The sequence below is a fragment of the Thalassophryne amazonica genome, chromosome 8 (genome assembly GCF_902500255.1).
Source record: "Thalassophryne amazonica chromosome 8, fThaAma1.1, whole genome shotgun sequence".
In the NCBI taxonomy this organism is placed as follows: domain Eukaryota; kingdom Metazoa; phylum Chordata; class Actinopteri; order Batrachoidiformes; family Batrachoididae; genus Thalassophryne; species Thalassophryne amazonica.
Window position 1 is genome coordinate 53,091,232 of NC_047110.1, and position 27,217 is coordinate 53,118,448.

Genomic DNA, 27,217 nt, shown 5'->3' on the forward strand with positions numbered 1-27,217 from the left:
TGGCCTGTTGTGTAGTTAGTTGGCCTAAGGTATAATTTAAGGCATGTGCTCCACTTATTTCCATTGAGTGAGGCAGTGGCTTGCAGACATAGAAAGTCACCTTCACTGTGGACAAGGACACACACACACACACACACACACACACACACACACACACACACACACACACACACACACACACACACACACACACACACACACACACACACACACACACACACACACACACACACACACACACACACACACACACACACACACGTAAGGTTGCTTAGGGCATGGATAAGGGACTGTTTTTTCATCATCGCAGAAAGCTCATCTGTATCAAATACAATCCATAAACGACAGTAAAACAGATGGACCCTCCTTTAAAACACTTAAAAGAAAAAAAACAAAAAAAAAAACAAAAAAAAACACCATGTTCTCTGTTCTTTCCACAAGTTTTGTGCTTGACCATGTGGTCTTCAAAAAAAAACTGCAAAAAAAAGATGTTATGTGAGCAATGTGTGTGGGAAGTGGGGAAGCAACTGAACAAATAGTCAAGTAAGAAAAAAGACTCCTCTCTTCATCTCCTCTCCTCCATCATTATAGGATATGTGATGGTGCCACATAGACTGAACAACAGAAAATTATACTTCACTTAAGTCCTTATGACTTCTTTCCTTTTTTGTTTACATGAGTTCACAGCAGAATATCTAATATGAATCTGTATGCTGATTTGGCAAAAGTTGTATGTTGGATACTAGGCATGTGAATCTCATCACTGACAACGATTCGATACACATCTCGATACATTACATATTGCGATACATGATGATACAATGCAATACGATTCACCCCTGTTCCCGGTTCGATGTGATTTGATATGTATTTGATGGCGATTCAATTCCTCACAGTGCGAAATGATGTGATTTGGTGCGATACGATGCGATTCAACACGATGCAAAGAAATGATACCAAAAATTTAAAAAGAAAATAAGAAGCTACAATTCAGTATGGCACTATGGTATTTTTCCTCTGATTCTACTAGAGGCACAGAATTTGTTTTACTCCTTATAAGCAGCATATTTACCAGACTCAACATTAAGGAACAAGAAACAGTTCCCTCATATGTGGAACCTGTTTCATCACATTGTCAGAACGTAAACAGTACAGTAAACAGTAAAACATCACTCTCAATGAGTGACTTAAAGTGAGTCTCTCATTGACAGAGTACCGCCTTACCAGTTTTGCCGAGTTAGGGGGCGCAGTGGCAGCCACAGCATTCTTTCCAAATGACCAGTGTCTTGTCAAGTTTCCCATCTTTTTAAGAAAAAGCCAAAATAATGATTTAAATGTTTTAGGTGATGTCAAATATCTCCTACAACTGCTGGCGGCGTTGTCGCGGGCATTTTGAAATAGATTTGTTGTGGTAGAAATGTGCTTTCAAGCTTCCGTCCGTGGTGCTTTCAATGTGCTTCAAAAATAAATAAATAAATAAATAAAATAATAATAGTAATCAATGCAAGCATGCAGTGTCCGATCCATCACAAATTCACCCGTCAACGGAATCGATGCACAATGAATGAATTGATACACTCGCATCTCGCACGTCTGTATCTTGATACCGTTTCGTATCGATTAATCTCTACAACCCTATCGGATGCCCTTCCTCATGCAGCTCCACACTGCATGGAGAATGGGCACTTTTACTTAAGAGAAATTAGATATAAGGAATGGAAACTTATTACTGACCCGTTTTGCCTTTAGGATCAGAGTCAGTTTCAACTTCAGCTAAATCATGGTAACCCTGGCAAATAGATGCACAAATCTTTCAATCACCAAAAAGACTAAAGCAAAACAAGTATTTAGCAACACAGACTCACGTGATTTATTTATTTTTTTTTTAGTGCCAATGGCCAACTACAGCTACATTACTGTAGAATTCCACTTTGAAATCTGAGTGGGTTCAACATTTCCTTACTCATCACTGAGAAAGCACTCACTTCTACTACCAAGTGTAAAACCTTACAAAATCCACTTGTTTGTTCAGAAATGTGCTTCTATACTTTGTCAGTTGAGCAAACTATTGATCTTGTAATTGTGTCCGAGGACCCTCTGTTCCATTTGGTGCAAGGGCACACACAGTGCAATCAAAGCAAGAATCATTCCTAGTTTACAACTGACACAGTTACAGTCAGCTCCAATGGTACTGGAACAGGGGGACTGTTTTGTAATTTTTCCTCTGTACATCACCACAAAAGGATTTGAAGTGAAACAACATGTTCATGTAGTATAAACTTTCAGCATCAAGTCAAAGCGTTGAACAAAAATATCACTTGAACCATTTAGCAATTACAGCTCTTTTTGCCACACAGTCCCTCCATTTTCACAGGCCATGTAATGCAACACACTAAATATAAGGATTATTGTTCACAAAAGTCATCACTTTTACAGTCAGTTTTCTGTAATTCTGTCCAGGGGATGGAAACCCGAACATTTCCAAGTCACTGAATAGATTTGGGGCATCATTTATATAAATAATTTAGAAATGCAAACACTATGGTACCGTATGGTAAATCTGTCTGGAGTCAGCAATTCTCAAATTCTAGGTGACTGTGCTAGAAGGAGAAGACCAATCAATCGATCAATTTTATTTATATAGCGCCAAATCACAACAAACAGTTGCCCCAAGGCGCTTTATATTGTAAGGCAAGGCCATACAATAATTACGTAAAAACCCCAACGGTCAAAACGACCCCCTGTGAGCAAGCACTTGGCGACAGTGGGAAGGAAAAACTCCCTTTTAACAGGAAGAAACATCCAGCAGAACCAGGCTCAGGGAGGGGCAGTCTTCTGCTGGGACTGGTTGGGGCTGAGGGAGAGAATCAGGAAAAAGACATGCTGTGGAGGGGAGCAGAGATCAATCACTAATGATTAAATGCAGAGTGGTGCATACAGAGCAAAAAGAGAAAGAAACACTCAGTGCATCATGGGAACCCCCCAGCAGTCTAAGTCTATAGCAGCATAACTAAGGGATGGTTCAGGGTCACCTGATCCAGCCCTAACTATAAGCTTTAGCAAAAAGGAAAGTTTTAAGCCTAATCTTGAAAGTAGAGAGGGTGTCTGTCTCCCTGATCTGAATTGGGAGCTGGTTCCACAGGAGAGGAGCCTGAAAGCTGAAGGCTCTGCCTCCCATTCTACTCTTACAAACCCTAGGAACTACAAGTAAGCCTGCAGTCTGAGAGCGAAGCGCTCTATTGGGGTGATATGGTACTATGAGGTCCCTAAGATAAGATGGGACCTGATTATTCAAAACCTTATAAGTAAGAAGAATTTTAAATTCTATTCTAGAATTAACAGGAAGCCAATGAAGAGAGGCCAATATGGGTGAGATATGCTCTCTCACCCATATTGAAGAGCGAGACACGCCACTGAGATGCCCATGACAACTCTAAATAAGTTACAGACTTCTGTTGCTGTGAGTGCAGAAACTGAGCACAGTGAACTTTTTGTGTTTCGGATCAACAATTAAAAAGCTTTATAGTGGAGTGGAACAGAGAAGCATTTTCTTAAAAAGTTCATGTAAAATGTCAGCTACAGTGTGCCAGAAAACACAAATGTAACTCGAACCTAGATCTGATCAGTTTTCTTGTGTCAAAATCTTTCTATGTTCCACTACACCAGGAAGCTGTAAGTGGTGAAGTGAAACAACAGACAAAAGTTGCATTATGTTCAGTCTGTCCAATCACAGCAACAGAAGCCTTTAACTTACTCAGAGTGGCTGTGGGTGTCATGGTGGCTTCCATCACTAGCCTCTGATCACATGATCACCATATAGTATCTGTTTGAATAATTTATGCAAATCGGGCCCAAGAGGAATTTCACGATTTGTAATGTTCATGAATTCATCTTCTGACTTGTCTCAAGAAAACTGGCAGTAAAAGTGATTATTTGTGTTTGTAATAATCATCATATTTAATGTGTTACAGTACTTATGGCCTGTAAAAATGGCAGGACTGCATTTAAAACTATATGTATTTGCTAAATGGTTAAAGTGATATTTTTGTTAAACCCCATTTACATAAAGCTGAAGGTCACCACTACAAGAACATGTCAATGGTTTCACTTTGAATTCCACAGCAGCAGTGAACAAAGGCAAAAAAAAAAAAACAAAAACCAAAAAAAACCAAAAAATGTTCCAATATCTATGTAGCTGACTGTATTTTCACACCCAATGTCTACACTCTTTAAATTACGAGGACACCTGTGGTTTTTTAAAAATAAGGTGTGGTCAGGCACATGTGTGCTGCATTACGGTGATGGTACCAAAAGTGACTGTTCCATAGACTTTGAAAAACTTGTCTAAACTCCAACACTGTGTGTGTGTTTTACTCAAAGGGCACAACTCTCAGACAGCCTTATACTGCCTGTTCAAGATGCACATTATCGCATATTAGACCATGAAACTGAATTGGAAACAAAAATTAAAGCAATAACTAATGGGGGAAAACCTTTAATAACTTTTTTATCCACCTACCATTTGTGGGCACTGATGCAGTCTAATTTTTGAATGCATGAATGAATGTATTCAGTGCACACACACACATACTTAAAAAAATCTCTACAAAAACAAAAAACTTGCAAACAAGTTCCCAGTTTTGTACTTCCGAAAGGGTATAGGCAGAAACAAATGCTTATAAACACCAGTGGTGGGCACAGCTAACCAAAAACATTAGCTTCGATAACCGCTAATCAGCTAACTGAAAGATTATCTTTTATAACGCTAAACCAATAACCCACCAAAAAAATGTATCGGAAGCTACAGCTAACCAAAAACATTCAGTATTATCTCCGGTACACTCTCAGCTACTAACACGCTGATTTTGAGTTTAAACACCGCCAACGCTTCTGATAGAATCAAAGGCAGTCACAAACCCAAAAACAGCCAATGAGTCAGCACTTCTGTCTTTGTTGCTGTAGGGAAGCGTCATTTACCTTGACAACATACAGTGTTCCAGCTGTGAGGCAGATGTCTTGAAAATGAAAGCAGGTTTGACTTATGGTTTTGATTTATAAATCAAAATAATCCAGATAGAATAACTACATTATTACATTATACATGCACTAATTCTGAAGTTTTAAACATTAACACACAGATGCCCAAAGGGATTATGGGTAAACTGAGCCTCTGCTCATACTGATTGGTTGACTCATTCATTCTATGTAAAAGCCAACACAGGTTAATGTAACGTGTGTGTTAGTGTTTACAAATAAATGTGCTTTTGTAAAATAGGTCATTTTTTCATTTGTTAAAAAAAGCCATTTACAAAACTGAAAAGTGTGTCTGTTAAGTTGTAATTCGACAACCGTGTGATATAACCAGGTGCCAGTAGATGACAGTGTTCTATGCATTTTGACCCTGGTTATATCACACGGTTGTCGACCTGAATCACAACTTAATGGACTTTAATGGCTTTTTTTTAACAAATGAAAAAAATGACATATTTTACTAAATTAGTTTCAATGGTGACTGTACTATAAGGGGAGGTGGTGTCCTGGAGATTACAGAAGCGGTGTCGCCGACCGAACGGCCCCCCCACCTAAAAATAGGTCTGCCCTGCCTTCACTGCGCATACGTCATTAGCCGCGGTTCACCGCTAATCACCTCTTTTCTGCTGAAAAATACACTCCAGTCATCATCTATCTCAGCGACAGATATCTGAAGCTTTTGTACAACAAATCATTTCCACATAAATTCAGCATTATTTCATCCTAAAAGTTGGAGGAAGCAATCAGTGTGCCGCAGCCACATGGGCTGCTAGCTGATGCAATCACTGCACATCAGGCATCACCAAGTATCACCTTGTTTCCGCTTAAACGGCCTCATTTCTGCTTAAAACTGACTTTAGAATGATTTAAGAAGTTTTATGTTGTCATCTGATGGTTAATAATCTCATTAGGGCTGCAACTATCGATTATTTTAGTAATCAAGTATTCTATCAATTATTCTGGTGATTAATCAAGTAATTGGATAAAAAGTACTTTTGTGTTTTTAAACAACATCAATAGTCCAGGGCTCTCCCTAAGCAATGGCACAGTGTCACTGCGCCACCACGCAGATTGTCAAATTAAGAGTATCCCTTTCTGTACTAATTATTGCTGTAATTAGTACAGAAAGGTAATTATTTGTTTTTTTCACATTTTTACAAGTTTTGGATCTTTCCCAGTGTCAGGAGCTCAGCCCTCCCCTGACATCGGACCGCAAGCACAGGCGGACGGTGTAATCCTCAGTCAGTCAGGCTGCAGCTGAACATGAGCACAACCTGTGAAAAAGTGGGCTCTGGGAGAGGTGCAATGATTTACCCAAACTTACTTCAGCAATTTACCCAAACTGACTTCAAATGACTAAATGAAGTACTTATTTATTTATTTATTTTCGGAAATGCGCTCCATTCTCAAAACAGTACATGAAGCACTCTCTCTCTCTGTCTCGCTGTCTCTTTAGAATGCTGAAACAATAAACAAGGGATGTTTAGGCTAAGTACGTTGGTGAGTACTGCCAATTTCTTTTTTTTGGGGGGGGGGGGGGGGGGGGGACACATACAACAGACTGTGAACTTTAAGATCTGATGTTACAAGCCCTGACAAGGCAGCAGTGTATCCTACTGTACGTCTGCAAAGGCGAGTGCTGTTTGCTTTTCATGTACCGTTTTCAGAATGGAGCACATTTCTAAAAATAAATAAAAGTACTTCATTTAGTCATATTTGGAGTTAATTTCACTTTAAATGTGCATTAATTCTATTTCAGATGATAAGCATGGAACCTTTTTCTATTAAAAGGCTTTATTTTACTCTTTTGTGTCACGTTGGAAAGCTGTAGCTTTTGGTGCTACAGATTAGCTCTTACACAGTTTATACACATGCTCTAGTCTTCAGTTTTTTTTCTGGGGACGTTACAGTGCCACACACAGGCCTGGCATATGTACTACAACGTTAAACGGAGCTTCGAGGCACAGAATTTGCCTCAAACATTTTTTATATTTGAATTATTTGAGTTACTCAACTAATCGTTTCAGCCCTAAATCTCATTAATCCATTTGATCGCTTAGGGTGAAGAGAATGTCTCAGACGAGCTGCTGAGCTTCGAAATGACGCATGTGCAGTGGAGGCAGGGCGGACCAATTTTTAGGGGCGGACCGTTCGGTCTGCAACTGTGGCCTTGTGACTGTTTGCTACCTCTGATCAAACAGGGTATTAAAAAAAAATCAGTCAGGGCCAAATGAGTGAATGTTTGGCAACACTATAAAGTGTGTACATCACGCATGGAAAAGTACTACAGAAATGCAGTGCATTTACTATTTAGCAGGACTTCCGACAGCTGATCCTAAACACATGACAATGGAAAAGGTTGTGAATTCCAGTCCTAAGAACAGGCATCCATTGCCTCTCATGGAAGCTTTACTCCACACAGCACAGAGGAAGATCTGTGCACCCGCTTGCTCTGTATAAAGAACTGCTCTAAAAATGCTGTCAATGAAGCACTGTGGGAAATCGAACAGATTAAAATGGTTAACTTATCTGCGGAGAGCTAGCATGGAATGAACTCGCCATAATGATTGTGGGATTTGCAGCTTCCCTGCCCAATATACAGCTATTACATTACACTGCAGCAGGGGAAAAAAATACTCTTGTTAACTGGTCTACTCCAATATACTGATGCAAGTGTGTTTCCAGAGTGGTTACTAGATATGTTTGGGGAGTCAATAATGAGTACACCGTGTGACAAATATCTCAGCAGTTAATCTGTTAGTAGTGGATAATTCAAACAGTCATTACTTGTTATCCACAATTTGTTTGGCATCTCACCAAATATTAAAGGACAACAGCCATTATGGCAGACCTTAAAGGTGTAATTGATGATCACAAACACCAACAAACAAACAAACACACACTAAAATAACAGAAAAATAATGAAACATAATTAAATGAAATAACATTAATATAACCAGAGATTCTGTTCACGTTTTGTCCTGACAGCTCCCACAATATGAATAATAAAAAGATGCTACGTATGTTCAAGCATTAGAAAACAATATAATATAAAAAAAAGAATACAAAAGCAGCAGTGTGCGTTTAACTTTCACAGTGACAGCAAATATTATTTTCCTTTTTATTCCACAACAGAAACGGAAATGGTGATATGGTAAGGGAATACCTTGCACTTGTATTTAGTTACAATGGACCTTATAGAAGTAAAATGTACAAACAAGATAACATAAAACTATAACGTACCAATAAATCTAGTCTACCTTAACTGTCTACCTCTCTGCTTGATAACAACACCACGGGGGTCCATCATGGCGTCGTGCAGCTCCGGTATGAATAGTGATGTCACATCTCTATTTGAGTAGGATTTCATCTTTCAGAAGTTGACGCTGACCGCATGGGGCCATGTAACTAGTTAACACGCCAGAGTTTCATAATAAACCAAATTGTTCCACCAACTAAGAATGGCCATGAAGCACCATCCACAGAATAGAGAAAGAGCTATCAATCTGCCAATCCTGTCCATGTCCGGGCAAGGTATCTTTACATTATACAGTCATTTTCAAATAATACGCTACATACTTACAGTATTTAGCGTATGAAGCTCCTGGGTTTTATGCAAAATTACTTTATTCTTAAAGACTACAAATACTTAGTCAATAATAATAATAATAATAACAATAAATCTTACTTTCCAAAGTATTAGAATATAATTATTGTTGTTATGTGCAAAAAAAAAAGTCTTTAAAATTGCTACAAAAATGGACCTTTAAGGAGTTTGGGGGGCCCTTCCCCACCCCTGCTCCAGAGGCCTGCAGAGTGTGTGTGCGCCCCTGCAAAGAAACACTTCGCTATCTGTTCTTATCGACTCTGTGGTCGCAAACAGCAAGACAGATGATCTTAAATAGATTTTTTTAAAAACACGATGCTGTGTGTCAACCTCCTGCAGCGAAAGGATGTGCACTTCTTTTTTTATGTGACTCAACTGACTAGACAAAAAATGCCTTTATCGGAGAGATTCTTATCAGATTTGATCGGAGCTTTCAACTATTCACCAACAAGGCAGATTTATCAATGCAACTTTTGTGTAAACACTTCACACACGCAAGTTAGTTTTTTACAGGCTGCGGTCACAACGTGGACATGTACAGTCAGGAAAGCTCCAAAACTTGCAACGACACCAAAAAAAATAAATAAATGATTTGACCACTTTAGAAAGAAGAAATTGGACTTGGTGCAGGCAAGGTTGTAAAGGATCTGTGCTGTCCGATCACATTTTTACTTATCCGGGTCAATAGGACAAATGTTAATGTCGGGGGGCTGTATTTAAATTATTTATTTATTTATTTATTTATTTATTTATTTATTTTCCGAGGGCTTGTAGCAGCACCAATCCAGCAGATGGCGATCTAGGCAACCACCTATATCGCCTATGCCAAGAGCTGGCTCTGATGGTAAAAATCCAGTTTTAAAGTTATGAACATACACATACTTTGAGTGCTATTTGACAACATCTGAAGCGTGACATTAAAGAATGTACTTCTGTGAGTGTGAATAGTTTGGACCAGTGTTCGATGGATGCAAATTTACAGACTGAATTTAATGACCAACTTCACAGTTCCACATCCCAGCTGGGTCTTACTTGGCTCCCTATTGGTCCTTCATTCTGATCAACATGAAACCCTCTTTTACTCCTTTCTTCCTATTCCTATCATACCTGTTCATAAATCACAAGAAGAAGTAAGTCCGATGTAGATGATGACACCCATTGTGACAGTGCTTTTTCCCCAGATACTGCAGTATAGCGTAATGCAGGTGGGAGTCCATGACTCCCCTGGACGGGATGGTAGTGCATCGCACGTTACTCATTTACTGTGCGTGGACTGAGCCAATGCAGATAAATTCTCTTGTCCAAGGACACAGGACACTTAAGCACACACCTGATTTCAAATTCCAGCCAACTGGTTGGCAACTAGAATCCTATCCCACAGAGATACATATTCTGCATAAATCTCAGGAGAGAAAATAATAGACCATAACAGCACTATACTTGCATAGTCAAAATTTTGGTTTGGTAAAATTCTTCAAAAATTAAATGAAAAACCACATCAAAAGTGGTTAGAGACCACAGCAAGGCCATGTCTACATTTCAAAGAATCGGTCATGGAGAGAAATGTGCTTTTAAACCATTAAGATCACAAACAATAAAGATCTGAAATAATTTATAGAAAAACAAGAGCAATCAGAGATTTCTGATGTCCACGATTCCAGATCACTTTCAAAAGTCAGTGGAGTCTTCCATGCCCCAATATCAATCCGTGGTGCAAATTTGTTGAGAATCTGTGAAGTAGTTTTGATGTAATCCTTCAAAGCCTATATAAAGAGAAATCCTGAGCCAGAATCTGGATCACATACAAAATTCAGTGGCGTCTTCCATGGCCTAATATCTATCGGTGGTGCAAATTTGATGAGAATCTGTGAAGTAGTTTTGACGTAATCCTTAAAAGCCTATAAAGTGAAATTTGATCCAGAATATGGATCCGGATCACCTCCAAAATGTAATGGAGTCTTCCGTGGCGTAACGTGTATCTGTGGTGTAAATTTGGAGAGAATTTGTGAAGTAGTTTTGACGTAATCCTTCAAAGCCTACATAAAGCATAATCTTGATCCAGAATCCGGATCACCTCCAAAGTTCAGTGGAGTCTTCCATGGCCTAATATGGATGTGTAGTGAAATTTTCGTCAAAATCTGTGCAGTAGTTTTGATGCAATCCTGCTAACAGACAGATAAATAAATAAATGCAGAGTATTTTATAATGTCCTTGGCAGCCGTAACTAACCATTTTGTTCTAAATTGACATGGAGCTTACAACCTGATTGTTGGCTGAGCCAAACAAAATTAAACCAATTCTTCCCATTGAGAGGCCACATGGACCAGCCAAGTTTAATCAAACGTGGATTCTATTCTCTTAAAATCTGTTGCAACATACATACATACAGCTGCACAGAGGCCGAGGCGACGACCAGACTCCGCACCCCTCTGGCTGTGCGCCTGCACAGTTTCTGTGAGTGAGAGTACAACAGACAACAGACATGATGAGAAGAAAACGTGTTAATTATGTGGAAAGCACAATCTGTTTCACCGGGAAGACAGTCAGTCAGATAGTGCACACATATGGCATCTGTCAGAATCTGCACCACGTTACGAAACACAGCCAGGCTGACGTGCACTTTTGAAGATCTGTGTGTGTAAAATAGGCTTGCTGTGCATTTAAACCAAAGGAACGTTTGATTTTCATCCAGAAAAGCTTCATCTGTTAGAAGTGGAGTGACCTCCAATGACCAACGACTCTGAATGTCTATTATTACATTACTGTGACATCAGTGACTCCATAGAGGATAAATTTTGAGCCTCTCTTAACTCCGAGGACTGATGAAGCTTTTATGGATGAAGAGGGAAAATTTTCAAGGAATTAAATAAGTCCAGCTGACTTGACTCAACCTACTTAGCTACCACGAGTTGGACGACGCTTTGATTGGGCCGATTCCGTTCACCTTTGATCACACTGGTACATCCCTATATTACATATTTTTGGACAGTAAATCTTTTCTGACAAAACACCTGAATTAACAAACTGGTCAACATATGTAAATGCAATTGACAAAATAATGTATTAAAAGAACAATAACAAAAGTCAAATTATCACCCCTTGAAGATCTCAGACAGGAATTATTTTCCTTCATGTAATCTTCACCTGGTGTGCTACCACTGTGTAAAGTTTCACTGAAATCCTTAAAGTGGTTTGGAGAATTAATTTCTGAAGTCAGTATCATGTGTGATGTATCAATGAAACACAAAGTTCAATTGCATGTCTTTAAAGCCGCTCGACCAGACTTATTTTCCTTCATGCGTTAATTGGTACAGCAGAAATATACTGGTCGATAGATGCAGTCAGTCAATACCTTGTTATACTTCCCATTTGTATGTGCAGAGCAGTGGGGACACATGCAGCATTTAGTGTTACATGAGTTAGGAATATGCAACACTTATCAGAATAAAAAAAGCACTGTTATGTGCAGACGCGAGTTGAGGAGCGGACCAGCGTCTGACTGAACCCAGCGCTAAATAACCAGAAAGCGGTTCCAAAAACAAAACAAATTTATTTCCCTTCAGTGCAATAATTGTGTACAACATAAATATGCGGTTGTCTGGCGAGGTGAAGGACGGCGCGCTCTCCAGCACCCAAATGGATCGAAGCCCGACACTTCTGGACCCAGACTCACCGCCGAACACCCCCCAGGTGGACACGACAAACTGACTCTCTGATGTGTGCTGACAGCATGTGTCCCTCACCCGTCCTCCTTCACAGGCACGATGTGTCAAACCCAGGCGCGGTCCTCAGCTTCTCACAAACGAACGTCACAAGGTCGAGTTCCCGGCAATTCTGCTTGAACCACTCATGGCTTAAATGCAGATACGCCATCTCATTATCTGCTTCAGCTGAAAGTCTTTAAGTTTACACGTGAGCATCCTCCACAGGTGCAGCTAATAATGCTGATGAGGGTGAAGGACTCTACTGCCAGCACCTTCTCCACAGACAAAAACCAGTTTGCATACCACCTGGAGAGCAAAGAAAAGAAAACAACACAAAAACATCCAGCCAAACCCCCCAACACACAACAAGCACGAGTGAGATCCATCATGAAGCTGCAATTGGTGATGTAAAAGACAAAAGTTTCACTGTTCCCTCTTACTCTAATCACAGCCACAGAAGCCTGAAACTCCTTCAGAGTTGCCATAGATGTCTTGGTGGTTTCCCCCACTAGTTTCCTCTTGCATGGTCGCTTAGTTATTGGGAAATGCCTACTGCAGACAGATTTATCACATACAAGCATACTGTTTGTACTTCTTAATTAACAACTGATGTAAATTAATTCTAAGATGTATATAGTTGTATGTAAAAGTTTTGGCACCCCTGATGATTTCCATGATTTTCCTTTATAAATCATTGGTTGTTTGGATCAGCAATTTCAGTTAAATATATCATATAGCAGACAAATACAGTGATATTTGACAAGTGAAATTAAGTTTATTGGATTTACAGAAAGTGTGCAATAATTCTTTAAACAAAATTAGGCAGGTGCATGAATTTGGGCACCCCAACAGAAAACATATATCAATATTTAGTAGATTCTCCTTTTGCAGAAATAACAGCCTCTAAACACTTCCTATAGCTTCCAATGAGAGTCTGGATTCTGGATGAAGGTATTTTGGACCATTTTTCTTTACAAAACATCTCAGGTTTGTTGGTTTCCAAGCATGGACAGCCCGCTTAAAATCACACCACAGATTTTCAATAATATTCAGGTCTGGGGACTGAGATGGCCATTCCAGAACATTGTACTTGTTCCTCTACATGAATGCCTTAGTAGATTTTGAGCAATGTTTAGGATCGTTGTCTTGTTGAAAGATCCAGCCCTGGCGCAACTTTAACTTTGTCACTAATTCATGAACATTGTTCTCAAGAATCTGCTGATATTGACTGGAATTCATGTGACCCTCAACTTTAACAAGATTCCCAGTACCTGCACTGGCCACACAGCCACACAGCATGATGGAACCACCTCCAAATTTTAATGTAGGTAGCAAGTGTTGTTCTTGGAATGCTGTGTTCTTTTTCAGCCATGCATATCGCCCCTTGTTATGTCCAAATAACTCAATTTTAGTTTCATCAGTCCACAGCACCTTATTCCAAAATGAAGCTGGCTTTGTTGTGTGGGCCGCTGAAGAGGAGGTACTGCTGGCCCACCACCACTAGAGGGCGCCCTGCCTGGAGTGCGGGCTCCAGGCACCGGAGGGCGCTGCCGCCTTACGGGAGCAGCCAGGATGACAGCTGTCATCCATCACTGGAGACAGCTGATCCCAATTAATACGGAGGTATATCAGCAGGACGGCATCTCCACCTCATTTGCCGAGATATCGCCTAACCAAAGAGGTAACAATCTCTGCCCATACATACAAACTAACCATTGTTGTAATTGTTGTTGAGCATTTGTAGGACAGCTGACTACTGAACACATTCGGATAAGTACTCACCTTCCTACACTCCTGTATCATTGTTAACGAGAGGTGGAGGTGGACTCTCCACCCTCCGTGTTGCTGGGTGCAGCCGCATCCACACCTGACTGTTTTTGTTCCTTGCCAGCAGTACCGGATCCGACGAGCGGAGGCAGTGGCCACCTGGGGATTCGGGACTTGGCGGCTCCAGTATTCCCGGGGTTCGGTGGCAGAGGAAATCGGGGTGGTTCCGGTTCGACTTGGACAGACGTCTCCTATCGTCGAGCCTGCCCACACGACACCGTTGTTATTGGACTTAGTCGCAATATTGTAATCGGCTGTGTTGTTGTGCCTGTTTTCACAACAGTAAAAACAGTGTTATTTGATTCCTCCATTGTCCGTTCATTTGCGCCCCCTGTTGTGGGTCCGTGTTCCTACACTTTCACAACAGGCTTGTCCAAATGTGCTTAAGCATACCTCAAGTGACTCTGTTTGTGGTGTGTATGCAGAAAAGGCTTCCCCTGCATTACAGCAGCATCTCCTTGTGCAAAGTGTGCTGTATAGTTGAACGATGCACAGAGACACTATCTGCAGTAAGATCATGTTGTAGGTCTTGGGAGCAGGTCTGTGGGTTGACTGACTGTTCTCACCATCCTAATATTATTTTATTTAAGTTACAGTGTTTTGAAGCATTGTGTGTTGCCCAAAAAGACAAAATTAAAAAATGAAATACGGAGACAGAGCTGTGGCTCGCCTGGTGTGAGGGGAGTGCTGAGCCTCTCACACCGGGCAGAGAGCTAGACAGCAGCCGGCCGCCGGCTCAATGGTCACTCCCCACGTAGAGCGGACCGTGTGTTTTTTTTAATAACAGACAAACACACTGCTTCGCTTTAAATGCGCAGTCAGTCTATTTCAGATGATTAGCGTGGACCCTCTTTCTCTTAAAAGGCTTAATTTTACTCTGTTTGTCACGTTGGAAAGCTGTAGCTTTAGGCGCCAATTTCATTAACATTTACACGGCTTATGGGCATGCCCTAGTCGTCTTCTATTTTTTTTTTTTTTTATGGGGATGTTACATTGCCACACACACAGGCCTGACATATGTACTACAACGTTAAACAAAGCTTTGATGCACAGAATTTGCCTCAAACATTTTTTGTAATCGCATTATTCGATTTACTCAATTAATCATTTCAGCCCTAGTCTGCTATATGACATATTTAACTGAAATTTCTGATCCAGACAACCAATGATTTATAAAAGAAAATCATGACAATTATCAGGGTGCCCAAACTTTTGCATACAACTGTACATTGTTCATGTGTCCATCAACTGACTTGTCTAAAGAAAACTGGCTGAACAGGCCGAAGCAGTGTTTTTTTTTGTTGTTTTTTTTTTTTTGTGGTGTGGCTGAGGGTGTAGCTCCTTACTTTCATTTTCGGGTGCACTGCCAGGTCTGCACTTTATAATCCTGCCAGTTGCCAGGTCTGAAATTTATAAACCAGCATGTTATGAGACACACCGGATTAAGCAGTTTCATCCTGTTTTTGTACTTTTTTAAGGTTGTGAGCAATCATAGTAGAATGGAACCCTGTGGACTAGGGGTGTTAAATGAAATTAAGGTAACCACACAAAGCATGAAATATCTTAGGTTCATACTGCCTGCCAATGAAACAGAAGCCAAAGTAAATGTAAGGTTCACTGAATTATTTGGTAATTTCCACTTTCCATATCATCTCAACTTTTTCTCTGAAAATGGGTGCAATTCCTAAAAATGGCTCAGCAAAACTATTTCCAGATCATTGATATCCCACAGTCTGTGTTAAACTATATTGTGATGGTCACAGAAACTGACTGAATGTCAGGGTCAGGATGTTTTAGATGCATTATGGTTAAAGCCATGCAAACACTGTCCTGGTGAAAGCAGGTTTTCAACCGTTTTTGTCAGCAAAAACACAAAATATGTCTACAATAGGAAATCATGTTTGAAATATGTCTGAAATAATCACATAAGAATACTTAAATATCATAAAATCCATGAGGAAAAAAAAGCATGGTAATGTACAACAACTTAGACCCATATGCATGGGATATATGGAAACTCATACTTCTGGGTATACAGCAAAAACATAATGTGACAAAGTAGAATTGTAAAAAAGAAGCCTTGCCTGCGGGTTTCTCACACCGCCTTCAAAAGAGGTGGTAAAAAGGACCATCACCAAAAGCACATGCACTAAACAGTTGCCCCCCCAACCCTAATTACTGTGATGACAACAACAACAACCGATAATTCATTAACTAACCAACAAGCTCTCTTTGATCGTGTCCAAGAAGGTTACTTCAAGTAGTGTGAAAAACAAAAATGGTCTTTGATTTTGGCTGCCACCTGCTTCAACAGAGGTGTGATCCTTTAATCTAGGTATAAACATAGGCTAATTTAACACCAAAAATCACTGTCACTAGGTTATGGAGAGCAGAGGTATCTGTCACACACCTTGAGTACATACTGCTGTTATCAACTAGGATTACAATTTCCAATTGGTCATCTCTTAGAAATCATACTGGTAGTAAATCAGAATGGAATGTTAGTAATTATGATGCGACTACATGACTTCTATTAAAAAACAGTTATCAATCAATTATTACACTATGTAACACAATTTTTGTTCCTGTCTTCTAAGTGTTATATTTCAACTGCTTATGTCTAAAGTCTATGGAAAAATGACTACATTCAGCACAAACTTTGATTTTATTTTTTTTTTAATGTTCTAGAAAGTTCTAAAAGTTTCTTGAAATTTCTAGATAATTCTGGAAACTTCTAGAAAATTCTGGACAGTTCTAGCAGTTAAAGAATATTCTAGAAGACTACTCAGTAGTAGTGAAGGCGAATCGAGAATATTCTTGAAAACAGACAAATTTCAAAATATCATTGTCCTGATCACAGAAGCAAAGTTTCTGTGGAATAACAGCTATTTTCTATTTATTTAAGGCATAACAGGTTAGGAAAACACACTGTGTACCCAGGAACAAAACAAAAATAAAAATTTGTTACATAGTGATTAATGTGCCAAATTTGCCAGGTATAGATGGTAGTATATCAAATAAAGGGTATGTAGTGACTACATACGACATTTAGAAGTTTGTTTATACCAGGACATCATAGGTTTTTGCAAATTTTAGATGTGCTAAACTGTAATTTCACAAGGATTTGCAAAAACAGGTTCTAGACCATCTGAAACCTAACTTTGCTGAAAGTAGCACACAGGGTCCCAATATTTTGTCACCTGCCTCCACTGCAGACCAGAATTATTTTCCTTCCTGCACAAATGTATCACGTTTCACTGAAATCCAGCAAAGGGCTTTAAACAAACTGCATTTAAATGATTTATGGACTGATAAACAGATTGGACAGACAGGGTGATTCCTATGTCTGTCCCCAGCCCCTGACACACACACAAATTTATTTTTGTGGGGACTATATTGAAAAAAGGCCCGGACTGTACAACCTGACACTCACTTCTCTCTCATTGAGTTCATGCAGTGCAACAAGACACTGTAACATCTCACGGTGTAAAAGAAGCACAGACGCTTTATTCTCTCATTTGTTACAATGGGCCCACATGGAGCACTGATAGAGTTGGGGGAGGGGGGAGCAACAGGATGGAGTCACTGACGCCTGTCACTGTTTATGTCCCCATCTCTGGAGCCACTGTGTCGTGGCAGGCCCTTTAAAACAAATACAGGAGCAGCAATGCTGTGATGATTTACTTGAGCTGACATTTAGTGCACAGGTGCAGCTGGAAAGTGAGCGATCCCCATAGACAAAAAAAAAAAAAAAAATATATATATCAGAGCTCACTACAGAACACAAAATGAGACCATATGAACAAAGCGCCTTCAAAAGTCAACCACAACAAATGTGACGAAAGTGAGTACAAAAGTTCAGCTGAAGAAAGTCACTTACAACTTGGTAAATGCACTGGGAGTGTTATGATTGGGGTCTGTGGGGAATGTGTTTTTGTTTTTACTTTATTTTGTCTCTGCTGGTTTTCTGTCACTGTCATGTTTGCTTGGAGTTTTGGTGGAGGGACTTTTCTTGTCTGCTGTATAATGCTTGATGATGGGCATCTCAATCCTGTCCTCTCTCCTGCTTGCAACACCCCTTTCCAGATCCTTACACACACACAAACACCTGTCCTGCATTTCCTTCTAATCACTCTCTCTATTTAAGACCTTTAACCTACCTGGTTGTGAGATTGTTGAGCCTTCAGCGACATTTGTGCATCCTGTTGTTTATCTTGGCCTGCCTGGCCTACCTGTGTAACGAACTCTACCTGAACATTTATTAAACCCTGTACTGTGTTCCAACCACGTTTGGACTGCAATCATACGCATACACAAGGTTGTGCAAGAATTAGTCGAGGCGGGATATGCTCCCATTCTAACTAGTTGCATGGCATTCGTACATGGCTTCCCGAATGTCTGTCCCTCCTGACTGCACCTCGAAGTTTCGAGTTGAGTTACGTCACCTCGAGTCAATGCGTCTCAGAGCCGCACGCACATCTGAACAGGGTGTTATATCCATAATAAACCTTAATTTGGTAAAACATATGATTCAATCTTTTACCACCCAATGAGCCACCAAATTCATATATATATATATATATATATATATATATATATATATATATATATGCACTCTCTCAAATCATTCACATAAATATTTAAAAGTCTGGGCAATAGCAATCCACATTGTTTGACAGTAACACAAAATTTATTAGACCCAGAGTTTCCCTAGCAGACAGTCAGATTGTTGTCTATACCAATACAATAGGATAACTACAATATACAGTGAGGAAAATAAATATTTTAACACCCTGCGATTTTGCAAGTTCTCCCACTTAGAAATCATGGAGGTGTCTGAAATTTTCATCTTAAGTCCATGTCCACTGTGAGAGACATAACCTAAAAAAAATCCGGAAATCACAATGTATGATTTTTTTTTAATAATTTATTTGTATGCTACTGCTGCAAATAAGTATTTGATCCCCTACCAACCAGCAAGAATTCTGGCTCACATAGACCTGTTAATTTTTCTTTAAGAAGCCCTCTTATTCTGCACTCTTCACCTGTATTAATTGCACCTGTTTGAACTTGTTACCTGTATAAAAGACACCTGTTCACACAATCAATCACACTCCAACCTGTCCACCATAGCCAAGACCAAAGAGCTGTCTAAGGACACCAGGGACAAAACTGTAGACCTGCACAAGGCTGGGATGGACTACAGGACAACAGGCAAGCAACTTGGTAGAAGACAACAACTGCTATGATTAATTATTAGAAAGTGGAAGAAACACAAGATGACAGTCAATCTTCCTCGGTCTGGGATTCCATGCAAGATCTCACTTTGTGGGGTAAGGGTGATTCTGAGAAAGCTCAGAACTACACAGGAGGACCTGGTCAATGACCTGAAGAGAGCTGGGACCACAGTCACAAAGATTACATTAGTAACACATGATGCTGTCATGGTTTAAAATCCTGCAGGGCAGCAAGGTTCCTCTGCTCAAGCCAGCACAAGTCCAGGCCCGTTTGAAGTTCACCAGTGACCATCTGGATAATCCAGAGGAGGCATGGGAGAAGGTCATGTGGTCAGATGAGACCAGAATAGAGCTTTTTGCAATCAACTCCACTTACCATGTTTAGAGGATGAGAACAACCCCAAGAAAACCATCCCAACCGTGAAGCACGGGGGTGGGAACATCATACTCTGGGGGTGCTCTTCTGCAAAGGGGACAGGACGACTGCACCGTATTGAAGGGAGGATGGATGGGGTCATGTATTATGATATTTTGGCAAACAACCTCCTTCCCTCAGTAAGAGCATTGAAGATGGGTCATGGCTGGGTCTTCCAGCATGACAATGACCCCAAACACACAGCCTTGGCAAATAAGGAGGGGCTCCGTAAGAAGCATTTCAAGATCCTGCAGTGGCCTGGCCAGTATCCAGACCTGAACTCAATAGAAAATATTTGGTGGGAGCTGAAACTCCAAACCTGAAAGATCTAGAGAAGATCTGTGTGGAGGAGTGGACCAAAATCCCTGCTGCAGTGTGTGCAAACATGGTGAAAAACTACAGGAAACGTTTGACCTCTGTAATTGCAAACAAAGGTTACTGTACCAAATATTAACATTGATTTTCACAGGTGTTCAAATACTTATTTGCAGCAGTAACATACAAATAAATAATTAAAAAAAAATCATACATTGTGATTTTCGGATTTTTTTTTTTCGATTATGTCTCTCACAGTGGACATGCACCTAAGATGAAAATTTCAGACCGCACCATGATTTCTAAGTGGGAGAACTTGCAAAATCGCAGGGTGTTCAAATACTTGTTTTCCTCACTGTAAATGGGTATACCTTGATTTAACATTTTCCTGAATAACATCCAGCGATTTATCTGATCAAACTACTTGCTTGTATCCAGTAAAGTAACAAACAGTTGTAGATTGATCTACAAAAAAAAAAAAAAATAATAATAATAATAAATAAATAAACTCATGTCACAAGTATAGTGATTTATCAATGACCTGGAATAATTTGTCCATAGATAATCCTGGATCCAGTTAAATTGTATACCTTCAAATAATTTTCTGATTTTAACATAATAATAATTTAAAAAAAAACAACAACAACAACAACAACATAATTTCAGCTGCAATTAACTGTTGGTTTCAACAACTACGGATATGTACTAACACTGATATAGTACTTGGACACTTGAAAAATTGATGAGTTATACTGCATTTACACATAACGATGGCAAATCATGAATGCCACGAAGTATACATTCTTGGCCGCTGATCACGAATGTGATGATTCGGGCAGAGGCGTCAGGTGTCCTAAGGAACTGCTGTAACCTGTTACCACGCATTACGATTAGTGGCACGTGTTGCTGGAGAATGATCAGGAACCATTACACATGGTCAAGAATAATGTTCCGTGTTGTTGCGTGGTATCGCGCATAACAGCGCATCGTTCTGTCATGTTGTGAATGAGGCGAATTGTCTCCACACACACACCCATATTCATCCTACAGTCAGCTGCTGAACAATTCAGATCACTTCAGTTTGCTCCTCAAAACCCACAGCAGAAGAACTTTGTGATTGCATGTTTAGTTGGGCTCTGTGCCATGGAATGGTGTAGAAAGGTGGAGGACACAGAGAGCCAGATGTGTGGCTTCACACGGCTCTCGTCTTGCTCGTTTTCCCAAACATCAGGCACAGCAGCAGCAGCAGCAGCAGCAGCAGGTGAAACACCTGCAGCAGCATGCTGATGAGCATTGGAACAAGACTTTTAGCCAACACGGCGTCACTGTCCTTCTTCAGCATACTGCAGCAATGAAACTGAATGCCACGCAGCAGGGTTTAATTGTGTGTACATCAGAGAAGAATGCTGTCACACTCTATTAAGGATCACCACTAATCAAGATGGATCAACACGCTCAGTTGTGACCTCCACGACATGAGGTGAAATGAAGGTGGTGTATGACATTTGTGGAAGATTTTTTTGACAGCCAAAAAAATGCTCCACGAAAATCATGAATATCACGGACCAACACGCACTATTACGAAACCTATTCAGATGCATTAAGTCACATGAAGAATGCCAGGAATGTGCCCAGAATGACACAAATATGACATTCATAATGCGTCTTGCCTATGTGTGAATGCACCATTAAGGAAAAGGAAAGTCACTGATCTGATTTTAAGGTATGAAAACAACTGAATTACATGATTAAACACATGTATCTGAGGGAGTATGTCACCACTGACTGCGCACTATTATAGATACTGTAAGTGGAAGTAAAATGAGCTCATTCATTCAAGCCATTAAGGTCTGTAAATATATATATATGAACATACTTGATGACAATGTGTTTTTGTTTTCCAGTCTACACTGTCTGGCTCTAATGAGAGAGCACAGCATGTCACCTTTATAGCGGATTATTACAGCAGTGACAGCTACCTACTCCTCATAGTACACTTTACTCATGAAGACTGGAAACTACAATCATATGCTTTAACTCTGTCAAACTACACGGTGCCTAGTCTCAGTCATGTTCACAGTTGACAACATGTTGAAAGTGACAGTGTGACAACTTTCATATGAGCTTTTGGCATGAATGACGCACAGTTTGGGAAAACACAACTGGCGCATTGTCTGTGTTTGAGCAGCATCAGGACATACAGGGTAAAAGAAAGAGCGGAAGGGTTAAGTGGATGGGTGAATGCATAAAGAAAGACTTCATGGAAAAGAGGAAGAGGTGCAGGATCAGGCTTTCTGAAGGAAGCTGATGAGAAACTCAAACCCACAAATGCGTGAAAAGCAAAATAAGTGTTACAATGTAATCTTACAGTCATGTTACACTTTGAAGTAGACTAATTGTTGAGCTATTTTAATGTACTACAACTGACATACTCAGTCTATTAAAGCTGGCCCTACACCAATTTTAGTGTATAAAAGCAAAAAATTCCACCACTCTGCATGTGTACGATTGTATATAGACCAGATGATCACATATGGGATTTTTTGCTTTGCTTTAATACTGTTTAACACTTACCATAGAAAAAAACAAGTACTTTATTCAGCCAAATACGTAAACTGCCATTTTATTGTTGCATTAAATGCAGTACACTGCAGCACAATATAACAGTCAGATTTGGTAAAACGCCGTGGAATCCACAGAATTTCGCTCAAAAACCACACTGGGTCACGGCACCATAGTTGTAGGGGATTTTCTTGCCTTTGGGTCCGCTCCCGGTAATTTAATGTGGTGAGTGAACTCAAACACTCAAAAAACTGACAGGAAACGGAATTCAAAATCAGATGTTGTATTAAAGAGAAGCCTTCCCTGAACAGAGAGTCACCACAACAGCGCTGGACTCTTGCAGAAAATGCTTCCCCCCCCCCCCACCCCACAAGAGTTGCATAGAAGAGCCCTGACATAGTGCCCCACCTACATTTTTAAGCTTGTGCTCAACCAACCTCCAGGTGACTGGTCTTGCCCAATTGCGTGGATCAGTACAGTTATGTGATTATGTGTGTGGGGTTTTTTTTGTTTTGTTTTTGTACAGCACTTTGAAAACTATGCTTGTGAAATGTGCTATCTAAATAAAGTGGTATGGTATGATTTGGATGGAGAGTGGTGGATTTGACATTTGTATGCAGGTGACATGCTCGCCTTGTTTATCTGAACTGTATGTGTTCAAAACCTTGTACTGCCTGTGTCTTGTGTCTTATGTCAGTGTGATAAGCAAAGAACATAATATTTCATGACACCTGTCTACCCCAGATAGAGATATGAAGACCTTCAGTTTTATCAGGTATGTACGCTGTATCATCAAGTGGTCCGAGGCCAAGCATCATGAAACATTCTGCCCAACACATTCATGTTAGTTGTTGGGTCAGTATAACTCAAAACAACCAATTTTGGAGGAACTTCACAGGTCACCCTCTCAGATTCTTCAGAAAATATTGACAGATGTCCACCAAAGATATGTAAAAACCCAAAATATTAGGTCTGTATCTCAAATAGTGTTGAAACCACAGTCCTTGGAAATTTTAGTTATTTGAATTTTATCAAATGAGGCTCTCTGTGCATTTTACAGCATGAATGTCTCTAATTGTATAGAATGCACAGATCTGAAAGACAGTGTCTATGGCTAACTCTTTCTGTAAAATTTGAAAATCTTGTCAGATTTTGTATATCTTGTGCCCTTTTTTCCTCACAAGGCTCTGACAATGAGTGAAAATGCAAGAAAATGCTACTACCTTTAAGTGCTTATTACTCAAAAAGTATGCTAGATACAGCACAGATTTTTTTTATCCTATTAGTTTTGACATATTAGACCACATCTATAAGAAAACCAAACTTATTGCAATTCAGGAGTGTCAGAACAATCTTTATAAATATGGTTGATTTTTAATTTTTCAAAAAATTGCCTGTTTTCACCTCCTCATTTGGCCACGTGGCCATATAAATAACAGTTTCATATTTTCACCATGGTTAATAACATATCTGAAGATGATATGGTCAAAATATTGTGTTATTACTGGCCTTCCTTTTGGAGTTATGATTTTTTTCCATATTAAATACTTGTAAATGTTTGATGAAGGTAAAATTATTAAATTATTTCTTCAAGTGAAATGTAAGTTTCAGAGCTGTCAAATAGACTTTTCACAGCAATTACTGTTTCTTTCATATTTTAGTTACAAACAATTAAAAACCAGCAACCTTTATCCAGTTCAACACATTTATTAAAGGTCACAAACACCACAGCTGACAACAAGCTAATACTTGTATATATCACCACAGGAATAAATCAAGACATTAAAACTGTTATCAACGCTCATTCTCATTCAGTGAAAGTCCTGATCTCCATGCAATTAAAGCCTTATTCTAATCAGAGCAACTAAATTTCAAAAATCCTTGTTGCCTTGAGCAACTGGTTTTATGGCATGTATCATCAAGTGCAATTCCAAGTTGACATTTAGACAAAAGCAGTTGTGCCCATTTTGATAGTGTGAGTGATTATGATCATCCCAGATTAACTGTCTATTACATGGGGCACAACTTGTGCAATACTTTGGACATGAACAGACAAGAGTGGATTTCTTCATTAAAAATGATTTAATACTTACCCAAGATCATGTACTTTTGCTGACATCATATACAATAAGACAAGTACTGACATGTGTCAGTGACTTTGGACATGCACAGGCAAGAGTGGATTACTTCATTAAGTATGATTTAATATTTAGTCAATTTATTTTGCAATAAGTTCAGATGCAGTGAGACAATTACTCACATGTATCAGTAACCAGCTCAACTTCTACAACCCTTGGCAAAAATTATGGAATCACCGGCCTCGGAGGATGTTCATTCAGTTATTTAATTTTGTAGAAAAAAAGCAGATCACAGACATGACACAAAACTAAAGTCATTTCAAATGGCAACTTTCTGGCTTTAAGAAACACTATAAGAAATCATGAAAAAAAATTGTGGCAGTCAGTAACGGTTACTTTTTTAGACCAAGCAGAGGGAAAAAAAATATGGAATCACTCAATTCTGAGGAAAAAATGATGGAATCATGAAAAACAAAAGAACGCTCCAACACATGTCTGTGATTTGCTTTTTTTCTACAAAATTAAACAACTGAATGAACATCCTCCGAGGCCGGTGATTCCATAATTTTTGCCAGGGGTTGTAGATATTTTACCTGATTCTAAATGATTAGATAATCATTAAATGCAAATCATTGTTTTAGCCATTGGTGACTTTTTATTAAAATTTACTGAACAAAGGTCTAATGAAAACCATTGCACATATAATAATTCTTACTGTATGGTCCAGCATGATGACTAGAATGCCTGAATTCATATAAAAAAAAAAAAATTAAATTAAAAAGTAATTCTGAGAGAAGCAGCAAAGCATTGCTTCGCTGTTTGCGCTGTGACCCGCTGCTTCACTTTTCAGGTTCTCAGAAACAGTGTGTAACCCTTCTAGTATTTCTTGACCTTTGTGTCAGTATTTGGAAATGGAAGTATATTTATCTCCACTGTATGTATCAGCAGAGAAAAGAGGAAATGGCCTGATCAGAAGATTATAGATTTGAAAGAGCCTAGGGGTGTATCAACATAAGACATAACAACACTTTGTTTAACTGGAAAACTATGTATACAAAATTTAATGTCAATGAACTCAACTTGAACTAAAATGGCAGTACAAAATTAAATGAGAGCGCTCTTTGAAAAAAATAAAATAAAAATAAAATAAAATATATCCAAATGAAATAAAATATACTCCGGTATAGTCCTTTAGTCTTTTCTTGCTTCTTTAGGTTCGCTCAGTGTTCAGTGTATTTTCTAACCTGTCGGGCTACAATCTACCCGTTCATTTGACTCTTGGGCTGGGGCTCGCCATCCAGTACTGGGAATCTTGATCTGTTCGTCCTCTGCACGTCTGCGATTTGGACTTTGATCCCAACATAAAACCTGACCTTTAAAGTACATTTGGAATACTTGTTGGCGTCTTGATCGATACAGGGCACAATGTGCTAACAAGGCTACGGGGTTTCCTGAGGCTTCCACGGCCACTCGGCACTTCAGTATCCAGCAACAATTGTATCCATAGAGGAAAACCAATTTCCACGCGTAAGCTCTTGTAACACACGAGCAGGGGGTTCTCTGGTCAGCGTCTGATGAAAGACTGAGCAAGGCGCAGCGTTGTGCAATGCCCCGCGGTTCAACCGTTGACCTTATTGGTTAATATCACACCAGGCTTACTGCTATTGGTTGCTCAGTGTGTCAATCAAAACAACATTTTAACTTAAGCTTACAACTTCTTAACTCTTCTTTTTTTTTTTCTTTTAGTATGTTTATGTCAACATACTTATGAACTTATATCTCTCTGTTATTTTATCACTATTTATGCTCCGGTAAAAAAAATTTTCATTTTATTTATCTCATTTTTAACACTGGGTTACACTTTCCCCCCTTAATTCCATGCAAGTCCCTTTGCATGGGATTGGTTGCATAGAAATAACAGGTGGAATGGGAGTCTTGAGGATGATTTCTTCAGTCTCTGACAGGGCACTGGTAAAAGCTAGGCTTAGTCCATGGAACAGGGACTGGGCAATGGTTATCAGAGGCTGACCCAATTGACTGTACTGAAATCTCTCTGGTTGAGTTGTAGTTCTCTCTGAGCGTCTCAATATGGACGATGTTCCAGTTTCAGTTCCAGTGCTTGTGTCACTTCCTCTGTCAGTTGAGTGAGTTTTGTCTTCCTCTATCCCACTTCCTTCCACATTCCTTTCCCCTTCACAGGTTGGTATGTCAGGTATGTTGGTTCCGCTTTCAGTTTCTTGGTCATTGTTTGACTGTTCCCCATGTGTTGCATTTTCCTCCGGGATTCCACAATCAAGTAAGTTGTCACCATCAGGTAAGTTGTCACAATCCGGTAAGTTGTCACAATCAGGTAAGTTGTCACAATCAGGTAAGTGGTCACAATCAGGTAAGTTGGCACAATCAGGGGATTTTGAACCTTTTAGGCATGCCATTGGTTTTGG

General features: G+C 39.6%; 1 protein-coding gene and 1 long non-coding RNA gene across 3 annotated transcripts in view; one reads left to right on the forward strand and one right to left on the reverse strand.

Annotated features, from left to right (window-relative positions):
- Positions 1 to 27,217, reverse strand: part of LOC117515624 (tumor protein p53-inducible protein 11-like) — a 174,684-nt gene that overhangs the window by 73,311 nt on the left and 74,156 nt on the right. The gene's annotated exons all lie outside the window — the stretch shown is intronic.
- On the forward strand, positions 15,833 to 24,172 carry LOC117515625. The gene is made up of 3 exons (XR_004562195.1): positions 15,833 to 15,844; positions 17,859 to 17,868; positions 23,897 to 24,172. It is a non-coding gene; the product is annotated as an uncharacterized LOC117515625 (long non-coding RNA).